Source organism: Cibotium barometz, chromosome 27 (assembly GCF_041138505.1).
Source record: "Cibotium barometz isolate CiBa-2024 chromosome 27, ASM4113850v1, whole genome shotgun sequence".
Lineage (NCBI taxonomy): Eukaryota > Viridiplantae > Streptophyta > Polypodiopsida > Cyatheales > Cibotiaceae > Cibotium > Cibotium barometz.
In genome coordinates this window covers 26751800-26767443 of record NC_141072.1, presented here as the reverse complement: position 1 = coordinate 26767443, position 15644 = coordinate 26751800, and positions in this window count along the sequence as shown.

Below are 15644 nucleotides of genomic sequence, written 5' to 3'. Positions count from 1 at the left end.
TTCCCGTCTTTCCCTCTCCCTTTGCTCCTCCTGCTCCTGTCTTTCCCTCTCCCTTTGCTCCTCTTCTCGTCGATCCTCCTCTTCCATCTCCACCTCTTGCTGCCTGTTTGCACGTTCCTTCTTTCTCTTGACACAAATCTTTATTCTTTGTTTTTTAGGTGGAGGCTGGGGCTGATGCCTCTCAAGTTCCTCATGTAGTGTTTGTGCTAAGAGCCTATCCTGCTCCTCACGACGGCTTATTTCCTTTGCTTCATAGAAGTCAGCAGCCTGTTGATACTGCTCTTGCTCAGTACAGAGAAGTGCTTCTTGGTCTTCCTCAAATGCGACCCTTAGCTCCTCTTCTAGCTGGCTGAGGGAGTAGGGCTTGCTGTTGCTCTCTTCTTCTATGCGCCTCCTAATCTGGCGTTGTTTCTCTTCCAGCATACGCTCCTGCTGCTCAGCCTCAGGGGAATGGTGTACGCGTGGCTCTAAATGAGCCGGTGTCTCCAGGCTGCTTGGAGACCTCAATATTGTCCAGTCGTCCTGAAAACACATCCGGCTGTACAGCTTCCTGTCGAGTCTCTACCTCTCTATCCATGCTTGTATGCTTCTTTTTGATGCGTTTTTGCACTTGTTGAAATGCCTGTGCCGCGGCGAGACTGCCTGTATCAAATTGTGTGCACTAGACGGTACGTTTGGGTTCTCAATTTTGCATGCAGTGTGCTTAGTTCTAGCCATCCATTGACTTACACGAGTGAATGAACGTGAAAATATACTTTTAAAACTCACTTTTATAGGTTTATATAGTTTTTTAAAAAAACTTATTAATAAAAAAAATCTCTAGAAATTTAAAAAAAAGCTTTAACTTTAAAAAGGCTACAATTTTTTAATATGGAACCCATTTTCGACCCATACGCCTATGCGCACCGAACCACTCACGCATCCCATGCATGGCACTTTTGATGCTCGCCATGCGATTGCTTGATTGCGGATTGACATTTTTTACAACCCTTCGTAGTAATGACACCTGCCCTTTTGGTTTCTGTCGGCGTCGACCTCCCAAACTGCGATAAAACCAATTAAACATCTCATGCAAGGCATTACTTTTTTCCTTACCACCTCCACCATGTCGTGTGTTCTTAAAGTATGCTGCCTTAGCTTGATAATGAGAGTGCTCCATTCCTTGGGTGCTCCAAATTGCCATTGGACCATATTGGTCGAGAAAAAACTATGCGTGGGCAAATATAATGTGCTGCAACAAAGATCATATCAGAATTTTACTATTTGGTGATTAATATCAGTAAATAGATAGAAAGGTAAATACCATATAGTGGGTGATATGTGTTTCTCCCCATGCATCAACCATTTGCTGAGTAAATGTATGTATTGCAGTCTTTAAGTTTGCAATCTCCTCAGCACAACAAGTGGAGCCTTTTCTAGTGATTGAATCATTTTGTCACAAGTGACTCCCACAGCCTTGCCCGCTTGAGACCAAGCTCGCATTTATTCCCATGCTAAGTGGTGCATTCACAAATGGCCTTCCATATCTCATATTTTGTGTGACTATTGTACCCCTCGTAATTTGAGACAAGGTGTCTTGCTTTGGACCCACCCATGCATATTTTGAGAGAAGGTGTCTTGCTTTGGACCCACCCATGCATATTTTGTTTGGATTATCCTGACCCAGTCTTGAGTTTTTAGTATCCTTAGTTAACTTTACAGCACCACCATGAAGCCCCACGCTTGAAAGGACATCTTCCAGCTTATTGATGCATTCGTTTTGCGAAGATGTTCAGGCTCCATATTCCATGCATAATATGTAACTTCAGTAATTTGTCCATTATGCGTAACCTAGCATGAAGCGTGCAAATATGAACATGGGAAAGTGGAATCTCTAATATAGGGCTCCATGAGATATCTTCTTGATCACGATTAGGCGGACAATTGGTATTACAATTCATAATGCCATTAACCCACTGCATAGGTTTCTTTGGATCTTTGTTTTGCGTTGTACTCTCATTGAAGGTGGTTGTACATTTTTCTTGCCCTTTGCATGAGATTTGGTCGTCTTGGTGGCTGCAACCTTGCCTGAAGCTTTGCTGCATTCAATATACTCTGATTTTGAATGGCAACAATAAATACATGGAAAAAAAGTATTTGCTCCTAGCTTGCATCCTAGCATACACTTCAATGTCTTTAAATCACCTGCCATGTGCCACTCAACTGTAAATGTTCCTACATCTTCCACATGCAAAGTTTCTCCTTTTGATTGCAATGATATGACATTTGGGATGCCTGTTCGGGTAAGGTACCATCGCAATGTATCATTCGTCTCCGGTGGAAGCTCAAATGCTGACAACCACCATATATTCTTTTCTGATTGCACTCCATAGTAATCTTTTCCCTGAGATTGACTTCCCGTGTTGGAATTTGAGGCTTGTGCACTAAAGTCAAGAAGATTATCATCCTGTTCCAGATTTCCTTTGATAGCCCTGTTCATAAGTGTTAGGCTGACTCTTTCTAATTTTCATCCTTTTACAATTTGACACTCATCAAGCTTTAACACAAACACAGCCTGACCTTGGCACTCCTCAATGCTTAGACCATAATAAGAAATCATAGCTCTTTGAAGGGTCCGTAAATCAATAAAGACATTGTTGTACTTGTTGTATTCAAATACCTTTGTAGTACATACAGGCAGAGCATCCTCCACATGACGGTAGCCACCTAACATGTTCACAATTTCTGAGTTTGCACTTTTTCTTGCCATGGTTACACTGTATGGAGTTGGTAGCATGGGTCGAAGAAGTCCTTTAGCACGATGACCTAGTGAGAACACCCTGTAAATGGCTTCATATCCCTTCCTACTGACACCAGCACTATTACATGCATCCATAATCTGTATGGGGCTTACCATATTTTGCAGCTCTCCAGAAATTTTGTTTTGGATTTGCTTAGATATTTTGCATGTGGGATCTTCTAGTAGCTTTGATATGTCTGAACTTAACAACATGTTTCAATATGCCTGCTCTACATTCCTCAGCACCACCTTCATATCCCATCATATCCCATCATATCCCATCATATCCCCAGCAATATCTCTACATGGAACATAATTACAAAATAACATCAATATGTTTCACAAAACAAAATGGCCTGCAAAACAATGGCAAGAATAGAAGTTACCTTGTTGCTCGTACACGTCGTTTTCTTGCTCCACTTAGGGTTGCCAAGGTTTTTAGGGGACTGATGCTTTCTTTTCCATTGTCGAAAGCCTGCTCTGGAAGCTTTGCAAGGTGTCGTTGCTTGTTTCGTGCATCTTTTTTGGCTGCATTCATCTTGTCCCGTTCAATATCAAAGGCCTGCTTAAGCAATAAGTTGTTCTTCTGGAGCTCCTGATTCTGAGTTTTCAAGTTGTTCACTTCTTCAAGCCTATCAATGTCCTTCTTGTGTTGCTGCTGCAACTCATGCCATAAGCCTCGAAAATGCACTCTTGAATGCGATTCCTGAGCTGCAACAAAAGAAAGCCTCCTACAATAGCCAAATAGACCATTAGCTCCATCACCTACATAACTAAGAAATGTAGTGATATTAACAAAATGAGGTGGAGCATTGGTGAGCGGGTCAATAGGGTATATGAATCCATTCGTCCAGAGGTCAATACATTTTTGCCCTTGTGATCGAAGAGTACCCAATGGCACATTGGTCACACCACTTGTTTTTGTGCTGCAGATGGTAGCATACTCAGCAGCCAAATCTACATGTAACTTGAACTTTGGTGCTCTGTGTTAGGCAATGCTGAAAAGAGCTTCTTGTAAAACACAATGCAAGAGTGAGGATAGGGTATTCTGAGGAGAGTGCAATGAAGTTTTTCTATAAAAAATATTAGAAGATCATAGATCTTCTGATTAGGTAATAGGAGAAAGGACAAGGAAGATGGAAAGAGGCATAGAAGATGGTAGATTGAGGTTTTGCAGCATAATACAGTAGAGAGAGAGAGAGAGAGATGTAGATTGTAGACGGAAGTAGGGGATATGTATGGTAAACAATGCAAGAATGGAAAGTGGTAAGCTCTGAAGCTATGGAGGTTAACAGAGGGATTTTTTGCACTTCAATGTGGGAAAGACATGTGAGAGAGAGAGAGAGAGAGAGAGAGAGAGAGAGAGAGAGAGAGAGAGAGAGAGCAGAAAATGATAAAAAGATGAGGCATGGAGGATGAGAGAGTGTGAGATATTTGCATTTGGAAGTGCAGAGGTTATGGAAGCTTACTAATTAGAGATGCAGAGCCATGGCACACCCAAATGTGAGAAAGGGGAAGAGAAAGAGAGTGGTAGTGAGACGAGCGTCTTAGAGAGAGAATGTAGAGAGAGAAAGTGGGGGGTCCTAAAAGTGGAGGGAAGAGAGGAGGGAAGGCTTTTCAGCCATTTTGAATTTGGGAAAACCAAAAAGTTACCCCCAATTTAGCTCAAGCAAATATATATTTAAACTGAGTTGGGATAATGAGAAACGATATGGAATGATGAGAAATGATATGGGATGATGAGAAATAATGAGGAATGATGTGTGAAAGAATGTTTAATGATGAGGAAAGATGAGAATTTTGTTGGAACTGAATTATATGTGAAACCTATTTTTTTAAAGATTGTTTTATGTCAATAATGTTGGGAAAATATTTTGACTATCTTGTGAAATGAGGTCGTAGAGTGACCTAAGTGAAATAGTTGAAAAACAGCTGACAGAGAGTCAATGAAGGACGTCTCGTATGGCAAGGTCGCGCGGGCGAGGTCTTGACCAGCATCAGTTCGATTAAAATGGTGAGCTTTCGGTATGGTGGATGGGGGGCCAAGGAAGCGGCCTATGAGTGAAGCGCTAGGTGACCTATCAAGGAGCCTAAAGGGTGCTGACCATATGGTGCTCGGGCTCTGGGTCACACCCAGGATAGCCACGCGTGCATCGGGGAAGAAGGATGAGTTGGAGTTTGTTTTTGAACACAGGCATGGATCTAGTTGATTGGCCTTGCTGGTCTTCAAAACGGATGAGTTCATGGCTCTTTTACATGGATCTTGTTAGTTGATCTTGCTGATCTCCAACTGAGAGTCCATATGGTTTTTATGTGATTATCCTAGGTACTATGGGCTAGGAAGTATCAAAAAATCCCCTGAGTGAGCAGGTGATGAGTGTTCTGGTTGCCAATGATGCCATAGGTACGCTGAGGAAGAAATGAATGGAATACTTGATTATATTCTTGGGTACTATGGGCTAGGAACTATCGAAATGGCCCCTGAGTGAGCAGGTGATGAGCGTTCTGGTTGCCAATGATGCCATAGGTACGCCGAGGAAGGAATGACTGGAAATTGGATCCCGGAATTGGAATACTGAGGACTATGATGGAAACTCTATGGTTTTATTGCAATGCTATTTTGGAAATAGTTGAGTCTAAGAAAAGGCAATTTTGTATAGGGTGCGTAAGTGGTGTGACTATTTGAGTTTTGCATGAGAGCCAGCTAGGGGGCCTGGGAACTCTTTTCCCTGGTACCCGGGACAAAACATAACCAAATTTTCATAATGGATCCTATCAATATAGTAGTTGGGCAGTTGGCTAACCCATGGGATTCCTGGATGGGGTTAGGCTAGACTGATGGATTTCTATAATAAAATTCAATTCTGTTCAAGTTACGATAGTTGAAGTAAGTCCCAGGATAATGCTTATTCTATGGAAAAAGAATCAATGACTGTGCCTCTTTTGATGGGGAAAAAAGAATTGATCTCAATTAACCAAGTGCAAGTTTCTCCTTTGATTCGGCCATGTGACCCATGGGGTCAGCCGGAATACAAAGGATAGTTAAGGCTATTGACTACATTAGAAGATTTTCCTTGGAGAAATCGCCTATGCTTTCTAGGCGAGGGAAGTTTTTTCTGGGTTCGATTTTGGAAGAGCCACCGGATTAGTCTCTTGTTCCAGACATTCATGGGTGAGGCCCCAAGTGGGAAACTCTGCCTTGCGTGCAAGGTTGGTACTTCTGCCTGCCAGCACTCTAGAGGGGGCAGGGGTTCACAAGTTCATGTCAGTACTTTGAAAGTACTGAATGTGTCAATGAAGTTCAAGGAGACAAGGCTAGTTCTTTAGCACAATACAAGACTTTGGTCATACTAAATGATGTTTGTCTAGTGCATTTGACTAATTTAAGAGCATGGAGAGCACTATTTCAATGAAATTCTAGCTTTTGGAGTACTAAACATCACTAGTTAATCTAACAGATGATATACTCCCTATTTAGTGCATGTAGGAAGTACATCAGAGTGCTAGAAATGAAATAAAAAACATTCAAGGTAGCCTATCCAAGTACTATGTACCACTAATAGGTAACACTTATACTAACACTTCAAGGCATTGAACTACAACCAAAAACTAAACATGGTCAATACCTTAGAACTACAACTATCTAACCATGGCATTGAACTACACTAGAAGTTTGAAAAAGTAGTTTGTGAACACATATGTGCACTTGAAAATCTACCAAATGCCTTACCCATAGCATCCAACCACTTTGCAGGCACTTCCTTCTTAACACATGTTGAATCATGACAGTGTATGCTACCCAAGAAAGTGTTCGTCACACAAAACATGTGGTATGTGTGCAAACAAGGAGTAAGTAGTACATCTAAACAATCTTGCTCAAATCCATAACCGTAGAAACAACACATGAAAATGATGCACAACACAAATGGAGTATGATTACCATTAAAGCACTAAACTATATATCAAAAGTCTTAAATTCATGGACTCTAGTGATGCACATTCAAACCTATCAATGTGGACTGTATTTAATGATGCAAACAAGGAGTAAGTAATACATCTAAACAATCTTGCTCAAATCCATAACCATAGAAACAACACCTAAAAATGATGCACAACACAAATGGAGTATGATTACCATTAAAGCACTAAACTATATATCAAAAATCTTAAACTCATAGACTCTAGTAATGCACATTCAAACCTATCAATGTGGACTGTAATGTGCTTTGAAGAATGTGCAGGATGTGCTAACAGACTTGGCTTCACAAGGCTCAAGCCATGTTCAGTAAGAGATGTTGTCATCTCCTCCAAGTTACATAGGTGTATCCCTACCTTGTCTACCTCCTCTTCAATATTCCTGCATTTAGCTTGAATAGTCCCCAAGGTTTCCTTTCAGCTCTTGCAATGTAGCATCAAGTTTAATTAATGACTGACGATAGTCTTCTTTCAAGACTTCATTGCTAACACACTGGAATTTTTGCAATATAAAAGCACGGGTGCTGTCATAGCCATCTACTTATCTATGTGCTACTCTCTCTTTCACTTGTATTCTTTCCTCTACAACCAAAGAGAGTCTCCTGGACTCTACATCACTATGCCACATGGACACCATCTGCAACTTTTCCTCAGTGACTTGCATTGCAGCAGGTAATGCAAATTGTGTTTAACATATAGCTCTTCCTTCACCCTTGTCCCACCAACATAGTCTTGATAGCGTTCCAACCTATGCTCCTAGAAGTCTTCCCACTTTACCACAACTACATGTTTGTGGGCTGCAAAGGCACGTGCCAAAACTAACCCCACCTCATTGTTGACAACATCTCTTATACCATAAATATAATGGTACATCTCTAAGAACTCGGGTACATAAGTATCCTTCTAATGTTTAATATGAAAACCCCTCCTGCTATTTGGTTTGATCTTACCCCAGACATTTGTCATTCACTCTCCTGCAGCTTAACAAGGTTTGTGGGCTTGGCACAACAAGGTTTGTGGGCTTGGCACATCAAAAGCACTAGAAGTCAAATGCACATGTGGTTGTGTACTGCAGTAGAAATTCTCCAGTGGCTTGTGTTTGGGATTTCTTGCCCCATGACAATTCTTTGAAGATGCCATTTAAAGAGAGTGCAACACCTACACTAGAAAATACAACATTTGTATAGTCAGCTTCTGTGAACAAAATGTGGCCTCTCTCTTTCTAAAATCACCTGTTGTTGATGACTGCATCTAAATGGCACGTGGCATCACAGAAGATGCTGACATGGGAATAAAAATTTTGATGAGATTGCTAATTCATGTTTTAGTTCACAATAAACACTCAGTGTGAGCTCATGGAAAAAAAAAATTGGCCTCTTTCTTTGTCTAAAATGACCTATGCAAGTGCTAACATGGGAAAACATATTTTCTTCTTCTTCTTCTTCTTCTTCTTCTTCTCTCTCTCTCTCTCTCTCTCTCTCTCTCTCTCTCTCTCTCTCTCTCCAATTTGTGTTTCAATCCAATTGTTTCAATCCAATGGACTATCTTCCATGCTTGAGTACAGAGACATTTAACCGCCTACTTCATTTTCTCTCTACTTTCACGCATGGAATACAGATTCTATTGATGGCTCATCAAACATACAGTTGTTTGAGAGAGCTCAAAGTTACCTTTAGCCGTGGGAGCAAGTTGAATGTAGGGGAGACTTTGAGGAGCTTGAATGGGGACAGCCCTTTGAGAACGAGTGGCTATGGTAGGTCTCACATGCACAAAGCACTAGCAGTGCAAAATCTCAAAGTTCAGTTCATTCACCTACTTTGCAATACCACGCCATCTCTTAACATCATTAAAATTAATTAGACTACTAGAATTAGTAATTTGGCTTACCCACCTTAAGTGGTGAAACTTTTACTCTACTTACCCATTACCCTACATCAAAAGTAGAGTATAATGCATGCCAATAGTATGTACACCCTTTCATGCATCCACCCACCAATTTTAAGTAAACTAATGGTGCATGTAGAGTGTGCAGCCATCATTTTCAAATATGAAAATCCCCCCTTCTCATGAGAAATACATGAACTTTTCCTTGAATGAAGAGAAAACTTTTTGCCTTGACCGTTTTCAATGTTATATATGTCCATTGATGTTAGCATTGCCTAGGTTGTAAGTAATCATTTGAATATAAGAGAGTGATTGTTGGAGTTATACAAGCACCTAGGGATCCATTAAAAAAATTATGGAATGTTGAAGATGTGGGAAGCTCAATTCTTTGCACATAGGATACAACAAACCCCTTTCAAGCCAATTTTCCAAGGTACATTTAACCCTTTGCTTATAATTTTCATTTCTTCTATTATTTTATAAATTAATTTAGTTTTCCTAGGTAATTCAAATTTAAAAAAATTAATAATAAATTCATATTATGTGCATAGAAAGCTCTAAGGTCTAATTTTGAACCTTTAGCCTTAGCTCAAATGAAATATTACACATAATGTTTATAGAGACTTTAATAAATTGAGACAACCTTCTTATTGCCTAGAAACTTAGGAAAAATTAAGGATTGGGTAGACTACTCCTAAACCCAGAAATGTTTTTAGGTTAAATTAATTTTTATAGAGAGAAGACTAATTTAGATGTTTTAATCGAGGTAAGCCCAAGTTTAGGCAAGTTTTTGATGAAACCAAGATTGGTGGGAATTAATTAGATATACAAATAGAAATATGCCCATGCTTAGAGAGAGAAAGTAGGGTGGAAGATGTAGAGAAAGAAAGATGAGCTATTACCCTAGTTTAATGGAAGAAAATGTGGGATTGTTAAGATTCAAATTAGAATTATTTTGAAGAAAATTTATTGGTGCTAGAATAATCAAAATTTGTGGTGCAAGGATAGCTAAAGATTTTAGAGAGATAATTCTCCGATCATGTCACGATGGTCTAGGAGTGTTTGAGCACATTGGTGTATGCTGTCATGGTCTAAGGGTCATAGTCGTGGTGCGAGGAGATTTATGATGATGATTGTGTTACTTATGTTATGTGATATAAATATATGATGTATGCATGTTATACAAAAGAACTATATGATGTATGCTTTTTTATGATAGGATTGTTTTTCAAAGGAGTGCATATGCAAACTTATCTTAGTGGTGTGTGTGAGTAGAGTGGCAATTTCAATTATGGGTGGATGAGTTCATATCAACTCTAGAGGTCTAGTGGAGGCTGAAAGGCTAGACCCATAGGATTGGATAGGGCGAGCTTATAGATGTGGTTTAAGCAGAAAAAATATTAAAACACTAGAAAGTGGGTGATAGGGTGGACATTAGGCAAAATTTGGACTCAAAAAAGACCCTCTAAGAAATGCCACATGTCACCTTTTTCTTAAAAAATATTGGTTGATGGTTAATGATTGTGAATCTACTCTTTGAGTTATTTCCAATGATATATAACATGATGGGAAATTTTGCATATTTAAGAAGTTTCCAAATTTTTAGAAAACGGTGACATGACATTTCTTAGAGGGCCCTTGTTTAGTCTAAATTTTATCTTACACCTAAGGTGGACCTAAGTTATGGATACTTTCCAAAATGAAACAAATGTATATTTATAGAATGAGAAACTGGGGAGGATGAGTAATTTAGTCTTACAATCATTAACATGGATAAAAGAACTGTCTTCATAATCTAGGCATCATGAAATCTTATTGAACCTTGGGGAGATGTCACTTATGTGAATGATCAAAGGAAAACACCTGGAGGAATCATTTACCTTTCTTGCATAAGAATTTTTATAGTTAGATTTTAGAGGAGCTGAGAGAATAGCCAAGTATTAGGATATTATGATATGAGGCCCCTAGTGAGTCTCTATACACTTAGAGTGATTTTGCTATAATAGATAGAGGGTTACCCCCACCCCTATGCGGTGCCCCCTCTGAGGGCGCTGGTGGTGGGCAGAAGCAGCATCAACCTTATGCGCAGGGTAGGGATCCACACTCGGGGCCTCGCCCCCACGGATGTTTGGACAAGAGACTAATCCGGCGGTTCCTCCGAAACCGAACCTGGAAAAACTTCCCTCGCCCGGAAGGCACGGGCGATTCCTCTAGGAAAAATCTTCGAACGGGAGAATTAATCTAACGGGTCAAAGTCTTAGCTATTCTCATATTGATCCGACCGCACGTGAAGTCACATGGTCAGATCAAAGAAGAGACTTGAACTCGGTCCATATAATCACTGCTTTTTTCCTCCTACTCCTCATCAAGGCTCATCTCTGAGCCACTAGACTCTCCATCAACATGAGAATGTCCTGCAGAAATGTCAGGCATACTAAGGAGCTTAACCACTTTCTCTTTGCTTTTATGTGATGTACTAATCACATTTGTAGGACTGGTATTATGACGTAGCCTGCCACTCCATGGTCTATCAAAACTGAACCATCAAAGATTGTGATTGCTGACTTGCATTCTGTGCAACCACATTTCCACTCACATCAGCCCCAACAGCTTCTTTTTCAGCAGCATACCAGCTGCTCATCTCATCAAAAATAGTATCCCTGCTTACCCTCAACTCACATGTAGCAGGGTTATAACACCTGTATCCCTTTTGCTCAAGGGAATACCCAATAAACACACATTTTTCAGCTTTTGGATCCAGCTTAGTTCTCAGTTCATCTGGCACATGCACATATGCAATGCATCCAAAAACTTTCAGATGAGACAAATCAGGTTTTTCTGCTAGTAAACCTCTCCTCTGGAGTTACATCATGTATGGCTGCAGTTGTAGGAGTTCTGTTCATGATGTAAACTACTCTAGAAATAGCCTCAGTCCAATAGCTATACGGCATATTCTTCTCTTCCATCAATGCTCGCACAATCTCAGCAATGTGCTTATTTTTTCGCTCAGCAGCTCCATTTTGCTACGGAGTGTATCTGCATGTAAACTGTCTCCGAATACCATTCTTCTTCAAAAATTCAAAGAACTCATTGGAGAAGTACTCTCCCCCTCCATCTGACCTTAGGCACCTTAGGCACTTTACATATTTCCCTGTTTGCTTTTCAACCATAACTCTGAAATTCTAAAAATGAGTGAACACCTCACCCTTCTCCTTCATGAAGTATACCCACACTTTCCTTGTGTGGTCAATAAATGTCACATAGCACCTGCAGTCCCCCATGGACATGGTCTTCGTAGGACCCCATACATTTGAATGCACAACATCTAGTGCATTTCTGCTCACATTTCTGTTACGTGGAAATACATGCTTTGTTTGCTTTCCAAATTGGCATGCTTCACATATTTTCTGCATACCTTCAACTTTAAACTTTGGCAGCCCTATCACAATTCCTTTAGTCTGCATACACTTCATTCTCTACACATTCACATGTCTAATTCTTTTATGCCAAATGTTTGTGTCTGCAACAATTCCTAAACCATTTGCAAACATCGCAGCACTCACCTCAAGCATGTTTACATTCAATGTAAACATTCTGCCCACTCTATTGCCTTTTGCAACCAACCTGCACTTGTCTTTAAAGTCTTCAACATAACAACCATCAGAACCTACAACAAACCCTGCTCAATCATCTGGCCAACTGATCTTTGTTATGTTCGGAACATGAAGTACATCTACAAGGTACTTCACTTTGCCATCCTGCATAGACAATGGCACATCTCCAACATGGGCAATTGGATGAGCAGTGTCATCCCCTGTTTCCACAAAACCTGGTCTTTCAAGGTTTTTCATCTCCTTGAACCACTCCCCATGACTTGTCATGTGGTTAGAAGCACCTAAATCAACGTACCATACATCATCTTTATGTGCTGCTTCAACATTTTCAGACATGGCATTAACAACATGCTGCATAACAAACAACCTTTATCATTATCCTCATTGTTTCTGCTCGAGGATGCATAGTTGTTTTGCTGCAATTTTCCATTTTGCATGTCAGCCTGCTTCTTATAACAATTTACCTGCACATGTCCAGGCTTACCCACAATAAAAGCATCCACGTGTGTTGTTGTTGTTGTTGTTGTGAATTCTAGGACTGTTTTGTTGTTGCTGCTCTGCTGAGCCATAATTATGATTACCTATTCGGCCACCTCCTTGGCCATGCCCACAGCCTCCTCTACCTCGTCCTCTTCCTGAACTTATGTAGAAGGCCTGTTGCTCTAAACTGTTTTTATTTTGTGAAGGCTGTTGGTCTTCACCCAAGCTCTTCTCTTCTATAATCAACATAGACACCAAATATGTGAAACTGGGAAAGTTTTCCCGAGTCTGAATAGACATCTTGAACACCTTGTATTGTGGCCCGAGACTACGTAGACAGACTTCCACCACATCATCTACTGAAACACCAATAGATGCAAGGGATTCCACAATACCCTTGATCTTCAATGCATAGTCATTCACAGACATACTCTTTTTCTCCACAGTAGTAGGGGAGAAGAGAGCTTGGGCTCTTGCAAGCACACACACACACTCACAAAACCCTAAAAAAGAACACACAAGGTGAGAGGCTGAAAATCTTCTTCTTCTTCACTCAACACTCAACACACCATATACAAAAGATAAGAGTACACACCATATGAAAAGGTACTTAACCGAATACATACTAGGGTTCTCTATAGTGTGAACCCAACTAAATGAGCTGGCGCTATAACTATGCCAGTCTCTAGAATGGCTGTCACACAGCCTATCATCCCACTAGCCACATATCACCCATGATCTCACCAACCGTGCCAGTGGTGCAAGTGTGGGGCCTATCCCCTAGGCGGGTCATCAGTGTCTACCGCCTCACTAGATGAGCTGGATATCTCAACATTCAAGCCCCTCCAACACCTGGTGCCCCCTCAATCATTGGAAAATAGACTAAACTGAATAAAAGTGCTCAAAATTTTGTAAGGTTCAGAGAGTTGGCTCTTCTAGAGGTAAGCCTTTCCCCTTCCCTTTTCTCCTTATTGCATAACTCAAGCGTTAACTTAGTGCTTTACTTAGTGGTTCCATAGGAAAGCCTAAGTGCATAACTTACTAGTTCCATAGGTAAGACTAACTCAGTGCTTTCTCTTTGTAGGAGAAAAGAGAGGTTGTAGAAGCCAACAAGCAGGCCCTGTGTAGAAAATTCTAAGGCAAAATTTGAGTGTGACCAGAGGATAGCCCAAGCTGAAGAGTGGCTAAAGAATGAGGTCAGGGATGCAAAACTGGTGTATTACAAAATATATAGAAAGGAGGAACTTGAGTACAGTGGGGCTACTTTGAAAAAGATGCTGAAATCTCTGCTTAACTTAGGAAAGTTGTAGCCCTAAAAGACTCTTTTTAAGGGATAGTCATTTTGTATCTTTTTAAGTTAGGCTTCTTTTTAAAAAAGCCATTTTATAATATCTCTCTCTTTTTATGCTGATAATATAAATATGTGCCCTTATGTCCTTCTCACTCCAATGTATACAAAAAAAATGATCTTGTGGAAACTCCCTCAGCTCTTTGCCTAAGTCTCTCTCTCTCTCTCTCTCTCTCTCTCTCTCTCTCTCTCTCTCTCTCTCTCTAAGACAAATCAAAATTGTGTTAAAATTAGAGCAATGTGATGAGCTATGGTGGATCAAACACTAGAATCAACATCATTAACAAAGTGATTAGCAAATAATTGAGACAGCTTAATGTAGGCATGGATAATCAAAAACCAGCAAATTCTCATTAGGGAAATGCCTCAATTTATAGTGTTTATATCCACGCATCAAATCCCACTGATTTCTCCTTGATTCACTCCACCTCTTTTGCTTGATTCTCTCCACCTCTTCACTTTTCCCAGAATATCTCCACACTTCCTAAATCTTCTCATGCTACCCTTTATTCTCTCCCAATAGATTCTTCTCACCTTTTTAGAGGTTCTTTCACATTTCCACATCCTCTTTTATAGCCTCTAACCAAGGGCTTGTTCCCGCACACACCCTATTCACTTGTATATTTCAACACCTCCTCTCAATAAATACTCCTACAACACCTAGACCCTATACCAAGTTTCCCTCCTTACTTGTCGACCAGTGTCTAGCACACCTCCCCTCAAGTTAACTTAGCACACCTGGACCCTGTACTTACTTGATAGCCCGCGAGACGACCAGTGCCTCAAGTCCCTAAACTCATAGTCCTTGATACTCTCTCTCTCTATTGTCCAAGGCTTACTATAGCTGCCCGCAACCTTGACTAAAGTGCTCACACATACATCTATCTACCACGTGGCCTACATCATCGGTGGCTCAGAGGTGGTTTTACTTTGTTGGGGCAGGTTACATTGGGTTGTGGGGTCTCTCTCTCTCTCTCTCTCTCTCTCTCTCTCTCTCTCTAAGATTTTCACATGGCTCCTCACTCTTTGGAGCCTCACATCTTCTCTTTTCTTCAGTCTTCTTGTCGGGCAGCTTCTCTCCACGCATCCATCTCTTCTTTCAATCTTCTTGGGGCAGCTTCTCTTCTCATGTCCATGTCTTCCTTTAGATCTTCTTGGTGTGGATCTTCTTCTTGGAAGGAGATGTTCTTCTTCTTTCATGGCTGGGGCCATGAGCTTGTCCATCAGGCCTTCTTGCTCCATGTGAGCAACATGTTTCAATGTTTTGCTGAGACATTTCCTTTGGGTTTTTGATGTTTATCTTGTATCATTATGCAATGCAAACCCAAATTTATGTAGGAGGTCTTACCTCTTACCGTATTCTGGACAAGGGCAGTGTCTGATCCCATTTTTACACTGATGTAATGTGCCCAATACATAATGCATATACCATTCATTCTTATGCACATTCCCAAATGCAACTATGGCTGTGAATAATCTTGATTTTGAGTGAGATTTACAGGCATTAACCAAGGGTTAAATGCAAAATGATGATTATCACAAATTTATCAGCACAATTTTACCA